Below are 18,591 nucleotides of genomic sequence, written 5' to 3'. Positions count from 1 at the left end.
ATTTACAACATGTCGCAACTTACAATTTAGTAAAAATAATTTGTCGATATCTTATAAGGTTAATGAAAATAAGTGAAAATAAAGCCCAAATCAAAATTTAGAATTTGACCTTGACCTTTGACCTTGACCTAATTTTCATTTTTTTGGACCAAGGATCTTAAATCAAGAGACCCTGGGTCTCTATCACTTATGGTTTACCAGTTAGAAATGCATATCAGCTATATCATATACAAAAGGGGGGATAACGCTCATATGGAGTCTCCGGATAGCTTCGGTCAAAATAAAACAGAACATCCTGAGGATATAACGAGCAATTTGGAAAAATAAATTTGTCGGTTTCTTAAACGGTTGCGAAGCATTAGAGATAACAAGAAAAACAGTGTTCGGGAAGATAACTCTTACAAGGTAAAGTTTTTTGTTACGCGGTGTCAGTTTCAGAAGCATATTAACTGTTCGATATCATATACCATATATCTAAGCGACAACTTGGGACACAAAAAAACAGTGAAGGAAAAAAAAGTTGGCGGAAGAAAAAAAAAAATAATAATAATTAAAAACCAATTGTTCAAAGAACAATTGAAGGTCTTTCAACTAATAAAGATCTATTTTGATATGAAAATATTAAAATTCAGTTGAAAATGTCAGTTCCTATGGCTTTATGATGTATAAATATGAATTTAAAGCAAAGGTCAAAATCTAGAACGTCCAATTAACCTTTGACCTTGACCTCAATTTCAAGGTCATAGACTAAACATCTCGAATCAAAAGACACTAGTTCCTTAATATGTATGGTTCATCAGTAATATCACTTTACGCATAATTCTAAATATAAGAGGGGGGAAAACTCCCGTTTGTTGTCTACGCACCCTTGCAACCAAAATTTATAAGTTACGACATGTCGCAACTAACAATTTAGTAAAAATAATTTGTCGATACCTTATAAGGTTAATGAAAATAAGTGAAAATAAGCCCAAATCAAAATTTAGAATTTGACCTTGACCTTTGACCTTGACCTAATTTTCATTTTTTTGGACCAAGGATCTTAAATCAAAAGACCCTAGGTCTCTATCACTTATGGTTTACCAGTTAGAAATGCATATCACTTATATCATATACAAAAGGGGGGATAACGATCATATGGAGTCTGCGGATAGCTTCAGTCAAAATAAAACAGAACATCCTGAGGATATAACGAGCAATTTAGAAAAATAAATTTGTCGGTTTCTTATACGGTTGCGAAGCCTTAGAGATAACAAGAAAAACAGTGTTCGGGGAGATAACTCTTACAAGGTAAAGTTTTTTGTTACGCGGTGTCAGTTTCAGAAGCGTATTAACTGTTCGATATCATAAACCATATATCTAAGCGACATCTTGTGAAACAAAAAAACAGCGAAGGTAAAAAAAGTTGGCGGAAGAAAAAAAAAAATAATAATAATCAGAACAAACCCTATAGGTCTTTCAACCGAAAGGTTGAAAGACCTAATAATCAGAACAAAACCTATAGGTCTTTCAACCGAAAGGTTGAAAGACCTAATAATTAAAAACCAATTGTTCAAAGAACAATTGAAGGTCTTTCAACCAATAAGGATCTATTTTGATATGAAAATATTAAGATTCAGTTGAAAATGTCAGTTGCTATGTCTTTATGATATAAAAATATGAATTTCGAGCAAAGGTCAAAATCTAGATCGTCCAATTTACCTATGACCTTGACCTCAATTGCAAGGTCATAAACTAAGGATCCCAAATCAAAAGACCCTAGGTCAGTATTATGTATGGTTCATGAGTAATATCACTTTACGCATAATTCTAAATATAAGAGGGGCGAAAACTCCCATTTATTGTCTACGCACCCTTGCAACCAAAATTTATAAGTTACGACATGTCGCAACTAACAATTTAGTAAAAATAATTTGTCGATATCTCATAAGGTTAATGAAAATAAGTGAAAATAAGCCAAAATCAAAATTTAGAATTTGACCTTGACCTTTGACCTTGACCTAATTTTCATTTTTTTGGACCAAGGATCTTTAATCAAAAGACCCTGGGTCTCTATCACTTATGGTTTACCAGTTAGAAATGCAAATCACTTATATCATATACAAAAGGGGGATAACTCTCATATGGAGTCTCCGGATAGCTTCGGTCCAAATGAAACAGAACATCCTGAGGATATAACGAGCAATTTGGAAAAATAAATTGGCCGGTTTCTTATACGGTTGCGAAGCCTTAGAGATAACAAGAAAAACAGTGTTCAGGGAGATAACTCTTACATGGTAAAGGTTTTTGTTACGCGGTGTCAGTTTCAGAAGCGTATCAACTGTTCCATATCATATACTATATATCTAAGCGACATCTTGCGAAACAAAAAAACAGTGAAAGAAAAAAAATTTGGCGGAAGAAAAAAAAAAATAATAATCAGAACAAAAGCAATAGGTCTTTCAACCGAAAGGTTGAAAGACCTAATAATAATAATAATCAGAACAAATACAATAGGTCTTTCAACTGAAAGGTTGAAAGACCTAATAATAATAATAATAATAAATATAAATCAATTGCTTTTAAAAAGCAATTGTAAACGGTCTTTCCCCCCTTTGAAACATGATTGTGTGTGTGTGTTTGTTTGTTTGTTTGTTTGTTTGTTTGTTTGTTTGTTTCTGTAAGGGGTCTATATTATTCCGGGGAAGTTTCATGTTTAGTTTGGAAAGTTTTTATTTTATTTTAGGTCCAGCGCGCGCGCCAGATTGAGGAGACACCACGTGACTTGGGTTTATAATAACGAAAACTTAGTCTTTTTATTTCTCTTTAGGTCGGGATGTTGAACAGACAACATGTATAGAGACGGAATGTACACAATGTAATTTCTTTTGTCATTGTAGGAAATTGACATTTTGATCACAGTTCACCAGCAGTGCATGTTTTGGATTTAATTGAACCGGTGGAACTTTAATACACATTTAACGATTATTTTCATAAAATGTACATTTTTCAGCACCAGTTTGTAACACAGATTAGTATTTTAATCTAGGAGCGGACATTTTATTGTAGCATTTCACTGAGATTTACGGACCTAGCAAGCAATTTATACGGCATTGCAATTTTTTTTCTCTAGGAAAAGTCTTGAGAGATATCTGCACCACGTTGTTTTATGAACCTTAAGTACATGTATGCCCTGCTGACTGCATATTTTGGGGTCGATTGGACTTGTAGTGTCCGAGTTCAACTGATAACAAGGATGTGGATTTTTTTTTCAGAAGAGATGTAAGAACAATATTAAAGTTCAATTCTTCTTGAATAATTGATAGGTCTTTCCTTCCATTTTCTTTTAATTATACTGTCATAAATAAATATATCATATATATCGATTGATTAATTTATTGATTAGTTGGTTGGTTGGTTGGTTGGATGATTGGTTTATTAATTAAACACTTGATATAGGGTCTCTTGAAACAAGCGAAAAAAAAGAGACCTTGGATTCCGTATTAAACACATGAAACGGAAACATGCATTGATTGATTGGTTGGCTGGTTAAACACGTTGGTTGGTTAGTTAAATACGTTTGTTAAACATGTTGGTTAAACACGTTGGTTAAACATGTTGGTTAAACACGTTGGTTGGATAGGCTCAATTAAAACAAGCGAAAAAAAACCTTGGATCCCGTTTGAAACACATGAAACGTGACATGCATTGATTGATTTTTTGGTTGGTTGTGTTAAACACGTTGGTTGGTTAGTTAAACACGTTGGTTAAACATGCTGGTTAAACACGTTGGTTGAATACGTTGGTTAAACACGTTGGTTGGATAGGCTCAATTAAAACAAGCGAAAAAAAAACCTTGGATCCCGTATGAAACACATGAAACGTGACATGCATTGATTGATTGATTGGTGGGTTGGTTAAACACGTTGGTTGGTTAGTTAAACACGTTGGTTAAACATGTTGGTTAAACACGTTGGTTGGATAGGCTCAATTAAAACAAGCGAAAAAAAACCTTGGATCCCGTATGAAACACATGAAACGTGACATGCATTGATTGATTGGTTGATTGGTTAAACACGTTGGTTGGTTAGTTAAACAAGTTGGTTGGTTAGTTAAACACGTTGGTTAAACACGTTGGTTAAACAAGTCGGTTAAACACGTTGGTTAAACACGTTGGTTGGATAGGCTCAATGAAAACAAGCGGGAAAAAATCCTTGGATCCCGTATGAAACACATGAAACGTGACATGCATTGATTGATTGGTTGGTTGGTTGGTTAAACACGTTGGTTGGTTAGTTAAACACTTTGGTTAAACATGTTGGTTAAACACGTTGGTTAAACACGTTGGTTGGATAGGCTCAATTAAAACAAGCGAAAAAAAAAACTTGGATCCCGTATGAAACACATGAAACGAAAACATGCATTGATTGATTGGTTTGTTGGTTGGTTAAACACGTTGGTTGGTTAGTTAAACACGTTGGTTAAACACGTTGGTTTAACACGTTGGTTAAACACGTTGGTTAAACACGTTGGTTGAATAGGCTCAATTAAAACAAGCGAGAAAAAAAACCTTGGATCCCGTATGAAACACATGAAACGGAAACATGCATTGATTGATTGGTTAGTTAAACACGTTGGTTGGTTAGTTAAACACGTTGGTTAAACATGTTGGTTTAACACGTTGGTTAAACACGTTGGTTAAACACGTTGGTGAAACACGTTGGTTAAACACGTTGGTTAAACACGTTGGTTGGATAGGCTGAATTAAAACAAGCGAAAAAAAAACAACATTGGATCCCGTATGAAACACATGAAACAGAAACATGCATTGATTGATTGGTTGGTTGGTTGGTTGGTTGGTTGGTTAAACACGTTGGTAAAACATGTTGGTAAAACACGTTGGTTAAACACGTTGGTTAAACACGTTGGAAAGTGTCAATTAAAACAAGCGAAAAAAAGAGACCTTGGATCCCGTATTAAACACATGAAACGGAAACTTGCTTTGATTGATTGATTGATTGATTGATTGATTAATTGATTGATTGATTGATTGATTGATTGATTGATTGATTGATTGATTGATTGATTGATTGGTTGGTTGGTTGGTTGGAATTCAAACACACATAAAACTGTTTAAATAGTGCCAAAAAACACATAATTTGATGACCTTGACCTTTGACCTTGTGACCTTCGTCAAGGTCATTGCTCCACAAGGTCATTGCAAAAGACCGTATGGGTCAAGGACCTTTTGTTAAAGAGTTTTGCCTAAAAATGGCTTTTTAAAAACCATCAATGGGAGTTATGTCCCTTACATGATGGTAAAATCAGTATAGTCATAATGTAAAAAAGTTGCCCCTTGAAGTACCAATCATTTTCAACTGCTTAATTTTTCTGTATCTATAACCGTTCAATAGTTATAGGGAAATGAAAAACTTTTGAAAATCTAAAATATGACCTTGACCTTTGACCTTGACCTATATTTTCTAGTTTTGGTCCAATGAACTCAAATCTGAAGACCCGCAGTCTTTATGACTTACGGTTCATGAGATTTATATGCATATCGAAAATTTAAATATTCAAGGGGAAATAACTCCTATAATAAGTCACCGGATCGCTTCGGTTAAAATTATTTGAACTTGTATCATTTGGCAAGGAACATTTAAAAAAAAACCATTTGCCGCTAAGTCTTATAGTTTATGAGATATAGCGATAACAGTGTTTTTTGTAATTAGGGAGATAACTCCTATAAAGTAAATAGTACACTTCGGTGCCCCTTTTACAAGATAGCTTTTATTAACCCGATACTTGATACCAAAGATCATTTTGATATCTTGCGTACTTTTATCACCGATTAACTTTGAAAAACGGCGGAAGAAAAAGAATAATAATAATAATAATAATAATAAACAAACGAAATACAGTAAGGTCTTTCCATTTAAGAAAGGAAAGACCTTAATAATAATCAGAACAAATACAATAGGTCTTTCACCTGAAAGGTTGAAAGACCTAATAATCAGAACAAAAACAATAGGTCTTTCAACTGAAAGGTTGAAAGACCTAATAATAATCAGAACAAAAACAATAGGTCTTTCATCCGAAAGGTTGAAAGACCTAATAATCAGAAGAAAACCAATAGGTCTTTCCACGGAAAAGTGGAAAGACCTAATTACATAAATTGTTTGCAAAATATGAAAATCTAAATAAACTTTTTGCGTGTAGATTGTTCAGACAAATGGTCACGAGGAGACCGAATAGTGGGCAGTTTTAATCATTTTTTTTAACCCCCTTTCCAGGAAGTGACATAACAGAGGGAAATTGAAAACTTCAACATAATTGCCATTATTGCTTTTCACAATTATCTGCAGAAATGGCAGACATAAAACGAAATCAATTTACTTTGTTATTCAGAGCTTTATTTTAAACCTTTTGAAGACTGGAATCTTATGTAACCAGTTTTCCCCAGTGTACATTTGCGTTATTATATATAATGTTTTATTGTGTTTTGGAAGAAACTGGATGCACAACAGGCTCACAGTTTAGACAATGTTACGACAAACATAACGGAATGGCAAACTCAATAAATTCTCAATACAAAGGGCTAGGAAGAATAACAAAAATCACTAACCCTGCAACATCACCCTTGGATACGCGACTCCTCCGTAAAAAAGACAAATCACAACGAATAATGCACTTGACAGTAGTCATGACCTTTCATACATCACAACATATGGACTTTTACTAACTAATGATCATTGTTGAAGGCCTTTCGGTGACTTATAATAGTTTTCTGTTTTCTATTATTTGGTCTCTGTTGGAGAGTGTTCCTTATTTTTTTTATTTTTCTCTATTCTTAGTATTTTCCTCCCCACTATTTTCTATTCTTTATATTTCCCCCCTTTGACCGCTATTTATCTATTTTGTATACCCCATCCAACCCCTCTTACATGAAATTCAATGGTTTTAAACACATCTTGTTGTTAATGAACGCATATCTAATTAACACGCTTTTTGTACCATTCTGTAATACATAATTATGGTACATACAAGTACTTGAAAAGCATGGACAAGATTCTGTTATTTTAATAGTATGACCTTCGATAGTTGGATAAATCAAAATGGAAGTATTTTTCAGAATACAACGAAATTGCTTGTATTTTGTTGGCATGTTTTATTTACGTCAGCTTCTTTTAAACAAGAATGACAGTCACCTTTCCTTTTCACGAATGTGACCTACCGAATTATGCTATATTTAGCGGGTTTGTAATAACATGAGCAAGACGATGGTTGCCATATGCAGGGTCGTAACTAGCTTCTTTTAATAGTGAGGCAAAATATATTCGCCGAGCGTAGTGAGGCGATTTTTTTTTTTGGCGAGGGGTATGGGGGCCGCTGATGGCCCCATGAAACTCTGAGAAAAATAACGCAAAATCGTGCATTTGGATCGTTTTCCAGACTCCTTCTTGCATTGAAACGGCTTAATTATTTTATAGTTATTTTTTTTCGACAATATCCTGGTCCCAAAGCAAAAACATGAAATTCATTGTAATTTGAGACTTTTAGGTTCTAGAGACAACATCAAAAGACCGATTGTAGGATAAAGCAAAAATCGTAATTCTCATAAATATTAATACCGGATCTGTCTGTCTGTTCTTGTCTTGTAAATGTGCTTAGACTTTGGTGATTTTTTCGTATGACTAGATTTAAATATAGTGTCAGTGCAGTATTATACTTTAAGTACTAGTACTGCTAAAATCCACACTGGGGGCCATCTTCACTTTGTTTTACGTTATTAATGATTCTTTCAAAGTATTGTTGAAGACCCTCAAGCAATCAAAATTAGGAACAGGAACACAACTTTGACCATTGATCATTTGTGTTTGTTCTGTGCATTGACTTTGTGTGTGATTAGGTCCTGTTAACGTGTACTCCATACTCCTTTATTATCTGTTAAAGGGTCTCAACACGACTTAATGCAAGTTTAACCCTTCAATGTAAGAGGTCATATATGGCAATACCTTGTTGGTTTTTTTCCTTCAAAGTATTTGATACCGGGAAATAGGTGACCTTAAAGTTTAATTCAAACCATATCAACTATCTTGTTTTATTTACAAAAAAAAACCATGTTTTGTATTCTTTGATATCAATTTCAATTATCCATGCAGAAAGGAACATTTGTTTGTGTCCAGTAGCATCGTATATTCTTAAAATATCGGTGGACATGCAACATTGCAAAACCACGTTTACAAATAAAAATCAACACTCAGACTATAGTCAAAAAGTAGGACAATAAATGAACAAAAGACAAACCCGGGACACAAAGCTACAAACAATAGACCATCAACTCTGAAAACTAAAAGGAAAATAGAAACATGGATAACGAAAAACATGCAGGGGCGACACCAGCGAGTGAAGAGAACTTGCTGCTTGCAAGACACTTTCCGTGAAAACAATTTAATATGAAGATAAAATTGAGAATGGAAATGGGGAATGTGTCAAAGAGACAACAACCCGACCAAATAAAAAACAACAGCAGAGGGTCACCAACAGGTCTTCAATGTAGCGAGAAATTCCCGCACCCGGAGGCGTCCCTCAGCTGGCCCATAAACAAATATATACTAGTCCAGTGATAATGAACGCCATACTAATTTATATAATAAAGGAGCAAAGATTGGCGTCCAGAATATGAACCAGCATACAATAATTGAAGTTATATAAAATGGATAAATTTGTTCGGCTAAAAATGTCAAACGCTATCAGTATTAAATAGTAGAATGGGGCTGAATTATGAAGACAATCGTTTGTTTCATTTTTTTTTGTTTTGTTATTTTTGAAATTTCTAACATTAGGTTTTTGCCTCATTTGCCTCAATGTAGTTACGGCCCTGCACTAGATCCACTTAAAGCAAGTCTCCTTAGATGAACTTCTGGTCGGGACAATTACTACGTCTCCATATCATTTATCGTAAGTTGCAATGAATGTATTAAGTTTGGACTAAAGAATTTATTTTTTAGAAATTGCCAACAATTTCCTTATATCAATCTGAGTTTACCAGAGTCAATATACTGTTTCATTATGTTGATCTGTCGTCAACAATCGAGTACAAACCAATTACATTAGATCAATGTTAAATGCACCTGATTAACCTTGGTTAACCTTGTACTGTTAAGGTATCATCGGTAATCTTTGTACTGATTCACTGATCTCTGTGGATATAATCATGCATTTTATCACTGGAGTTATATAGCTGTTGACTATAATTTGAAAGTGCAAAACAGTTATATAGGAGCTATCCAGGAGTGTTAATTGTGACATAATTGTAATACAGTCGACGGCAGGTTAAATGAAGACTAATTGTATTGCCTACATGTTTGAGAAGTACACATAAGACATTTAAGGGGAACTAAGTGATCCCTTGAAGGACCAATATTTGTTTTTGAAAGCACACATTAAAAAACAAGAGTGCACACACTGAAATGTATCGCCTTCTTTACTAATCGTTGATATTATGTTGATAGTCCTAAATATAAAGCTTTACACTCTCACATTAACTCAACCTAAACTTTGACCACTGAATCATGAAAATAAGGTCAAGGTCAGATCACACTTAACAGCTAGAGATGTACACCTTACTAGCATTCCAAACTAAAATACAGTAGACATTTTGCATAGAGAATAAGAAAAACAGACCAAAACACAAAAACTTAACACTGACCAATGAACCGTAAAATGAGGTCAATGTCAAATAAAATCTGCGCGACTGATATATAGATCATTAAATGTTTCCATACACAAATATAGTTGACCTATTGCATATACATGTAGTATTAAAAAAAGACCAAAACTGAAAAAAACTTAACTACAATGTATAACCAGTGAACCATGAAGATGAGATCAAGGTCAAATGACACCTACCCGTTGGACTTGTTCACCTCACAGTCCTTCTATACACGAAATATACTAGACCTATTGCTTATAGTATCCGAGATATGGACTTCACCACAAAAACTTATCCTTGTTCACTGATCCATGAAATGAGATCGAGTTCAAGTTCAAGTGAAAACTGTCTGACAGGCATAAAGACCTTACAAGGTGTGCACATACCAAATACAGTTGTGATATTACTTACAATAAGAGTGAATTGAACATTACAAAACAAAGTTAACTTTTTTTCAAGTAGTCACAGAACCATAAAAATGAGGTCAACTGACGGAAACTTTGTAACATGAGGCATCCATATACAAAGTATGAAGCATACAGGTCTTCCACCTTCTTAAAAAAAAGCTTAAAGATTTTAAGAAGTTAGCTAACACCACCGCCGCCGCCGTAGCCGTCGTCGCATCACTATCCCTATGTCGAGCTTTCTGCGACAAAATTCGAAGGCTCGACAAAAATTACGGCCACTGGTAAAAAATACCATCACAATAGTCGCAACGAGAGAAATGTTTCACTTAACTAGTATTTTAGACGATTAAATTGTTAATTAATATTCGTGTAGAACTTTTTGATTTAAAGAGAATAAACAAGGACCTGTGTATGGGCTGAATTGATGGTACTCCGTTATCATCTTATATGAATGGTGTTATACATAAAAAGTATGCGTCGTATACAATACCATAACAACCTGGGTCATTGTAAAAAATTAGAACAGCTGCAGCTACAAGTAATAGAATTATTCATGATGAGGTTGGTTGGGAAACTCTAGCTGAACGAAAATAAAGAAGGAAGTTACAATTATTCTATAATATTCAACATAATAATGCACCAGCCTATCTTTGCAATTCAATACCACCAACAATCCAAAGTACAGCTGTTTATCCATTACGTAACGGGAATGAAATAATATACCCTTTTTGTAGACTTCATTAACCCAAGAATCCTTCATACCTTAAACTATACGACTGTGGAAGAACCTTAATGTGGCGACACGAAACATTGACTATTTAGGTAAATTTAAAACCGAACTTAAAAATCTTAAATTGAATTAAAAAGCCCAAGTACCAAAACATTATGACTTTGGCAATCGTAAACTCAATATTATTTTGACACAACTAAGGTGCTCAGCATATTTTTTGAATTATGATCTTAACAGAGTCAACATTATTTCAGATCCTTCTTGTAGTTGTGGTGCTAAGTGCGAAGATTCACGTCACTTCTTTTTTTTATTGTCCAAATTATTTGATAATCTACATTGGTTACCAGATAACTCTCTACTAAATTTGAACATCTTAACCTCCGGCGATACGTCTTTAACTAATGTTGAAAATGAAAGAATTGTAAAGAATGTATATGAATTTATTAAAGAGTCTAAGAGATTTTTTGTTGTGTTATATAGCACATTATAAAGTGAAATACATGCAAATTGTGTATAACCATTCACATCATCACACACCATCTCTTCACAGTTCAAATATTTTATATGTATATATAATGTATTGTTTGTATGCATGCTTTGTAAATATTCTATTGTTATAAATTGTTATGGGAGAAGTCTTTATAAGTGTTATTAACTTGTGTCTCAGTCATCCCTTTTGCACATTTAAGCAAATAAAATATGTTTAAACTAAAACAAACTAATTCATTCACAGATTTTTAAATGGTTTGGTGTTTCTCAACCTTTAGTTATTTAGTGTTATTTAAATACCTTTTTTCATATTTTCTACTGTCAGAAATTGTTTGGTTGCATTTCTTTCATCTCAGGATTTTGGTTGGCTATTACATTTATTTCAATATTGTACTTTTGCCTTTAAATGATTGACACGTCTTTTTAAAATTTGATTTAGATTTGACTTGATTTTTGGTGTTTTAAATAACGCCATTGTATAAGCACTGCATTTAGGCTATACCGTGGCGGCCAGTTCGTTTTAGTGAATAAAGCTGGAGTGCCCAGAGAAAACTACCTATCCTCGATAGGAAAACTAACAATCCTAGTCAATTAAGACTTGGGTCAAGTGCAGCGGGGTTCGAACTCACAACCTCAGTCAGTGATGACAGTAGCAACTACATGTACTTAGATCACTCGGCCACCGAGGCTAGGTCTTGTTAAGATAGGCATGTATATTCCACGTGCCCGTAAACAACTAGTATGTTGACCTCTAGATGTCTTTTTTCCGTTGGTATTGTGTCTCAGTATCTTCTTTTATGCATATGTAAATCTGGCAACTGGGAAAGGTTTGATGATCTAGATCTAGACATTTGAAATTTAAGGCAAAAATATATATCATTCCAACAAAAACGAATAATAACAAAAAATCTTGAAATGAAGATCGTGTTTACATTCTTTTGTAAAGAAGACACTGTTATCGCTGTTGTCTCCAGACATTATATATTAAAGAAGAGGATAATTGCTTATTGCGTTGTCACCGGAACTTCCGGGTCTATTTGTATTTTCTAATTTAAATCCATTTAAAGATCACGTATATTGTTTTATCTGTCTCCTCTAGACACATCACACGTAGACTATTCAATACCGATTTAGACAATTACGTTACAAAAGTTAAAAGCACGATTCAGACGTCATAAAAGAACCCGATGCTATGATTGCTTAGATATAAGAAGATATGGTATGAGTGCCAATGACGAAAACTCACCACCAAAGTGTCGCAATTTGTAAAAGTAAACAAGTATAGGTCAAAGTACTGTCTTCAACATGGATCCTTGTCTCACATCGACAGCAAAGCTTCACAAAGCTCCTAAAATGACTATTGACAGTATTGTAAGGGACGACATCAAAATTTCAGTGTAAGACAAAAAAAAAAAAAAAAAAAAAAAACTTAATTCATATAGTTTTTTCACTGACCCTCCTACCACCCTCTTAACTTAATTTGGGTTAAATGATTGGCAAATATTGATATTTTTTTTTCTATATAAAATCGATAGTAACTTGCAGTAATTTGACAGCCTCCCCCCCCCCCCCCCCACCCCCCCCCCCCCCCCAAAAAAAAAACACAAAAAAAAAACAACCAGAACTACAATGAATTTGAATTAAATTGTTTAGTCTTCAATGATGTTTTATGTCGTCCCTAACAACCACTGATAATCCGGTTCCCGCCTTACACTAATCAACCAAAATGTAGCAAAACATAAAAAGGGTTACTGGGGTATATGCATGAGGTTTCTGGACTTTTCACGCTCGGCAGAAAGACCTATGCACAGTAAGATATTCATAGTATTTAACATGGCGGGATAAATATTGCTACACAGTCCGGTACAAAATAAATTAAAAATGGGTTTTTTTTTTGGCATAAAGTCGCCCTTTATATATGTGACGTATATAATTTTCTGACGTCAGACACGCGAATCAATGAATGTGTTTTTGTGCTCTGTTAAATTGTTCCTTTTAAAATTGTTATACGATGATGACTGCTGTACCCATATTTTGACTATTTTATTTATTATGTCTGTTTAGTTCACGCATCATTGTAAATATAACGGAATATGACAGTTCTTGATCATTCGCTTTCGATGTGTTTAGTTTGATTTTGCCATGGGATTATGGACTTTCCGATTAGATTTTCCTCTTACTTCAATATTTTTGTGATTTAACTTTTTTCAAAATTTTGCCTTGCTACATTTGCAGCTATGTTTGACCTTATTTCTTCGTATCCTGGACAAACCCCTGTTAACCATTTTCGATCAAAAAAGGAATACAATACCACAGCTGTTTTATCATTCTATTCCCACATTTGTATTTGAAATAACTGTTGCTTTAGACATAGTCACACACAACACCCAGTTCCGTTTAGGGCAAACCGTTTTTTAAGTCATTATGATTTCAATTTGTTTTCCGTATTTTCTGCAAAGTTTTTTTTTAATTTTGAACGTAGGCATAACTTCTAGCATGTTTACGATAGTTGTATGTGTGAGTGTATGCGAGTGGGAGAGAAAGGCTTTTTATTTTTACTTTATGTAATTACATGCCCTATAATTAGGAAATAAAATATCTGTATCTTTATCGTTATCTTTTACTAGTAAAGGGTAGATTACTATCAATTTCCTTATACTAACTGAAAGTTCTAGAACCGAGGTCCGTGTTTACATGTAAAATCATAACAATCCAATATAACAATATTATACTGTAATACAATTATTAGAATAAAAATACTAATCTTTTTTTTTTTGCTTTTGTTCGTCGAATTTACATCCGACGCTAAAATTCTTCATATATTTCAGCATCTATTTTTTCGCTACCAATTTTTACATATAAGTTTTTCGGCTTCATGTGCTCCGAAATGCTATTAAGTGTACTAACAAGAAGACATCATTGAGCTTTTCATGTTCAGTGAATTGTCATTTGTTGTGTGGAAAGGTTGCTGTCTCACAGACGTTATCCGCCCTTTAATTTACGGAGGAAACAAATTGATTTTTCGAGCACTATTTCTGTTTATTCAACCAAATATGACAAAAACGAATAATATAAATTAATTAAAAGCTTAAACATTTTTACAATACGACACAGTGTTAATCCTGAATATAGATAAAGTTAGCGTATATATGCATGCAACAATAATATGAAAATAAATATCATAACTAAGTAGATCATGTAGGTCAGCACGTGCTCCTTCCGGATGGTCACATTGTCTTCTGTCCGGTTTGTACATGTGTTATGTTCATCTGTTGTGCTGAGATGATGTGCTCTGTGTTTCATTATTCTCAAAAACATGGTGGTTCTTTAAATGTCAAAAATACAATAGTTTTGTAATTGGTTTCTCCGTTTATTCTTTCTTTACATGTAGTCATGAATTCGTGATTGTTGTCTAAAAACACAAGAGAAAGAGAGATAATCGTAAGTAAATTGTCTTTCAATACCAAAGCCGATGTCATGTAAGAGGTTGAATTCAGTAGTAAGTTTTCTCTTGGATATTTGCTGCACAATTGAACTAGACATTAGGGGAAAACAATTAGGGAACAACAATAACTTCCCAAAAATAGGGGGGGGGGTCTCTTTTCTAAATAAAATATTCTGATCCCAAATTGGATGAAAACAAATAATCTGGCCAAGCAAAAAATGATTCTAAATCCGGATTTCCCCATACCTTATTGTACTAATGAAAAATCTGACTCCAAGAACTCGCCCCCCCCCCCCCCCCCCCCTCTCCCCTTCTGAAGTTGAATGGTTGTTCTTTTACTAATAGTTGAAGATTTAAGATGACCTATTATCGTTTATGTCTGTGTCATTTGGTCTCTTGTGAAGAGTTGTGTCATTGGGCTTCATAATATATCTTTTAATGTTATGTTGTTAGGTAAACATAAGATGACTTTCATACGGCTTTGCAAACAGGAGAAATATACTTATTTAGTATATATCTTTACTAGAATGACAATGAAAACGAGGATAAAAAACGTTTTTTGTGTTTTACGTCCAGTTGCAAGTATTACAAGGATAAGTTGATGAAGAATTTGATATACAATATGAACCTACAGTCATTATAAACCGAGATTTGGGGATATCTTACAACGCAACACCCAACATGTTACCCTTCATATGTACATTGTACTTAATATCCTAACCCCAAGCTGACCAGTCTTATCGATTACACCAATTGCGTTAATAGCAGAGAGGCAAAAAATAACACATTTCGAGTTTTTTTGTTTGACCAGGACATAAATCAAACTGACGGCCCCACACTCGACGATAGCACGATTGATTAGTTTGTGTGAATTTCGCGTGAACTTCAGGTGAACTGATAAAATGAAGTAATTTAAAAATTTTTAATAAAATTGAGAATGGAAACGGGGAATGTGCCAAAGAGACAACAACCTTACCATAGAAAAAAACAAGAATGTCCCCAAATCTAAGTAACAGTTTATTAAAAGTGTTAGCAATAGGTTTATCCAAAACTTTGGTACATGTAGACTATTTAAAGGCAGTTACCATTGAACAATCAACAATCAACGTGTCGGTCCATTCATCTCCGAAACGTTTTATCGGTTTTAAAATTGAAAATTGAAATAGGGGATATGTCAAAGAGACAACAACCCGACCATAGAGCAGAAAACATCCGTGTCTTCATTTCGGTCCTTCTGAAGATGGCCAGCCGATCTATGTCAAAATTGATTGATTGCTGGTTGCTGGACGTGCAGTGACAAATAGTTCATGCATGACCAGGACGACTGTGTCAAAGACTATATAAATAATGACTACCATAGGTACAAACTTTTATCAGATTATTTTAGAAAAATAAAATACAAAACAGAAGAATAGAAGCACAAAAGGATTGATCTTGCTGTTGATTTCAGAGATGAATCGACCAAACTGTTGATTGTTGGTTGTTTAATGTAAAATGGTAATTACTTCAAAAAGGTATATATACTACAACGAATGTTGACTGTGCAGGATGGCCACAAATTTGAACTTTAGGCTAAGAAAGGTTTTCCTTGGTCAGTTTTTTGAAGGACTAATTGATGAACAGGGAACCTTATCCTCTCCCCACAAAAGACATCGAATTTAACGTCCCCATTCTGGTCAAATACCCCCTTTTTGCAAGGGGTTTTACTGCGCACATGATATTTTGAGGGATTTAAATATGTCGTTGCTCCGTCCAATCGTTTTGTTTTATAATAAGACTGCTTAATGTTGTACATCCAACACGCTATTTATGGGCCTTTTTCAAAAAATGTGGATTTTCTTGTACAATCAATATTTCTAAAAAAGTGTAAATATTTTTATCCAATTTTTAGATACACCATTTAGTTTTTGGTGTGTGTAACAAGTTCCAGCAAATTCAATATGAAATTTAGCTACAGAAATTGCTTCCAGTGGGTTTCAAAGGGTCCAAAAACCCCAAAATTGCTTGTACGAAATTGAAAAACTAGTCTTTTTTAAATGCTGGTTTTAATACCCAGCGGAAATTATTATTTTTCTTTTGTTATTATAAATATATAGGTATCACTGCAGGTATGTATACACAAATACAGGGAATTATTAGATTTTATTAGCATTTTTTTTTACTTTTCATTTCGTACTTAAAAAAATGTCAACTACATAACACAAATGAAATAATGTTGCCAATAAACAACTGATTATATCCCTTGTAACTAAGGAAGTGTTCTCTACTTACTCTTCATCCTCTGATGACGTGCTTAAAGTTACAGGATGACATCATTGATTCATTTCATTATAGATTAGTTTTGGTGAGTACAAATTACTCCGTAATTTTATTCTATGTCAACTTTGTAACGGCAAAAACATTGATAAATTTTCGCATAAATATTTTTTTTTACATAAATCATTGAAAGTCTATAATACTGACTCTAATTCAATAAAAACCATTTATCTGGTAGTATTAGGGTCAAGAAAAACATCCAAAAACCACAAATAGGTCAACTACATAACGGTCAACTACATAACGCAGTGAATCGTTATGTAGTTGACAAAAAGCGTTATGTAGTTGACAATGCTGAATTAAATTCACTTTAAAATATGTTTCTAAAAGTGTTATTTTAACCATGTTAACTGTTTTGAAAAAAGTGTGATGATTTTTATGGAAATATATATCAAGCAAAATGTAAATATTATTATAAAAAAATTAGGGACCGAAACTAAATCCGTTATGTAGTTGACATATGTCCCATACTTGTTTCTATGTTATTTTTTAAAATATTTTTGTAGTAGCATTTAAGATTGCATATTTTTATTTCAGGTTGTATTGTTGTTAAACTATTCAATTTCATATATTAAAGTTGAAAATCGAATATTTTTTTGTATTGTTATTTCACAACTGAAATATCCACATTTTTTGAAAATGACCCTTATATTGCCTCCAAAGGGAATGCCCCTGTTTAATCAAACACTCACCTCCCCATTTTTGGCGTAAAGGTTTCAACTGCGCACATTAGATTCGAAGATAACATTATGTCTTAGCCCCGATCAACCGGTGTAGTTTGATAGAGTTTACATGTATATTGAAAAAAAAACTTATTTTGAGTCTGAAACGCTTTCTATATTACCTTCAATATGAAAATTTAAATCCAAACATTTTAAAGCCACTGATTTATAATTAATACCTGAGCACATGTAGACCTGTTAGTGTTAATTTTACATTTTGCCCGAAGTTAAATGATCTATTAGTTGTATTTACAAAAACAAAACAGCAGGTGTAATTTTAATACGAAATCTATTTTAAGACATATATATGTATGTTTGTTGCAGGTAAATTGACACACATTTACTTACGATTGAGAGACAGGAGAGCAGAATCATGTCTTAAAGAACGATTATTTGATTTTCATGGAGAGTGAGACTTTTATACAAATGTATCATGCTAACAAGTTTATTTGCCAAGAATTCAGATTGATAGATAAACAAATTTCAAAAACCGCTAGTTTATAGGCGAGGGAATTTTTTTTTCTTCTCGAAATCGGAATTCCCTAATGAACAATTTATTTTTAATAGGGCCTGGGCTTATCTCGCCCTTTATTTAAATAATTTCAAATACGAATTATTCTGTTTTGCTATTTGTTCAATATCTTTCACTCGCTGTTCTGAGCAAAGAAAGTTCCTCTTATCTCTGATATCTAACCAATGGTCATGGCTTCTCTTGACATCCTTATAGAAAGCCTCATTGACTTGTTTCTCTATCAGTCCTTGTTCTTTTAAAGTGTCACAGTTTGCTT

General features: G+C 33.6%; 1 long non-coding RNA gene across 1 annotated transcript; it reads right to left on the bottom strand.

The window, feature by feature from the left end:
- Positions 1 to 14,338: 14,338 nt before the first annotated feature.
- Positions 14,339 to 18,059, bottom strand: LOC139502672 (uncharacterized). The gene is made up of 2 exons (XR_011658909.1): positions 17,926 to 18,059; positions 14,339 to 14,732 (listed from the first exon to the last, which is right to left on the bottom strand). It is a non-coding gene; the product is annotated as an uncharacterized lncRNA (long non-coding RNA).
- Between the last annotated feature and the right edge of the window lie 532 nt (positions 18,060 to 18,591).

The sequence above is a fragment of the Mytilus edulis genome, chromosome 14 (assembly GCF_963676685.1).
Source record: "Mytilus edulis chromosome 14, xbMytEdul2.2, whole genome shotgun sequence".
NCBI lineage: Eukaryota > Metazoa > Mollusca > Bivalvia > Mytilida > Mytilidae > Mytilus > Mytilus edulis.
Note: the sequence above shows the minus strand (reverse complement) of the source record. Positions and strands in the feature narration are given on the sequence as shown.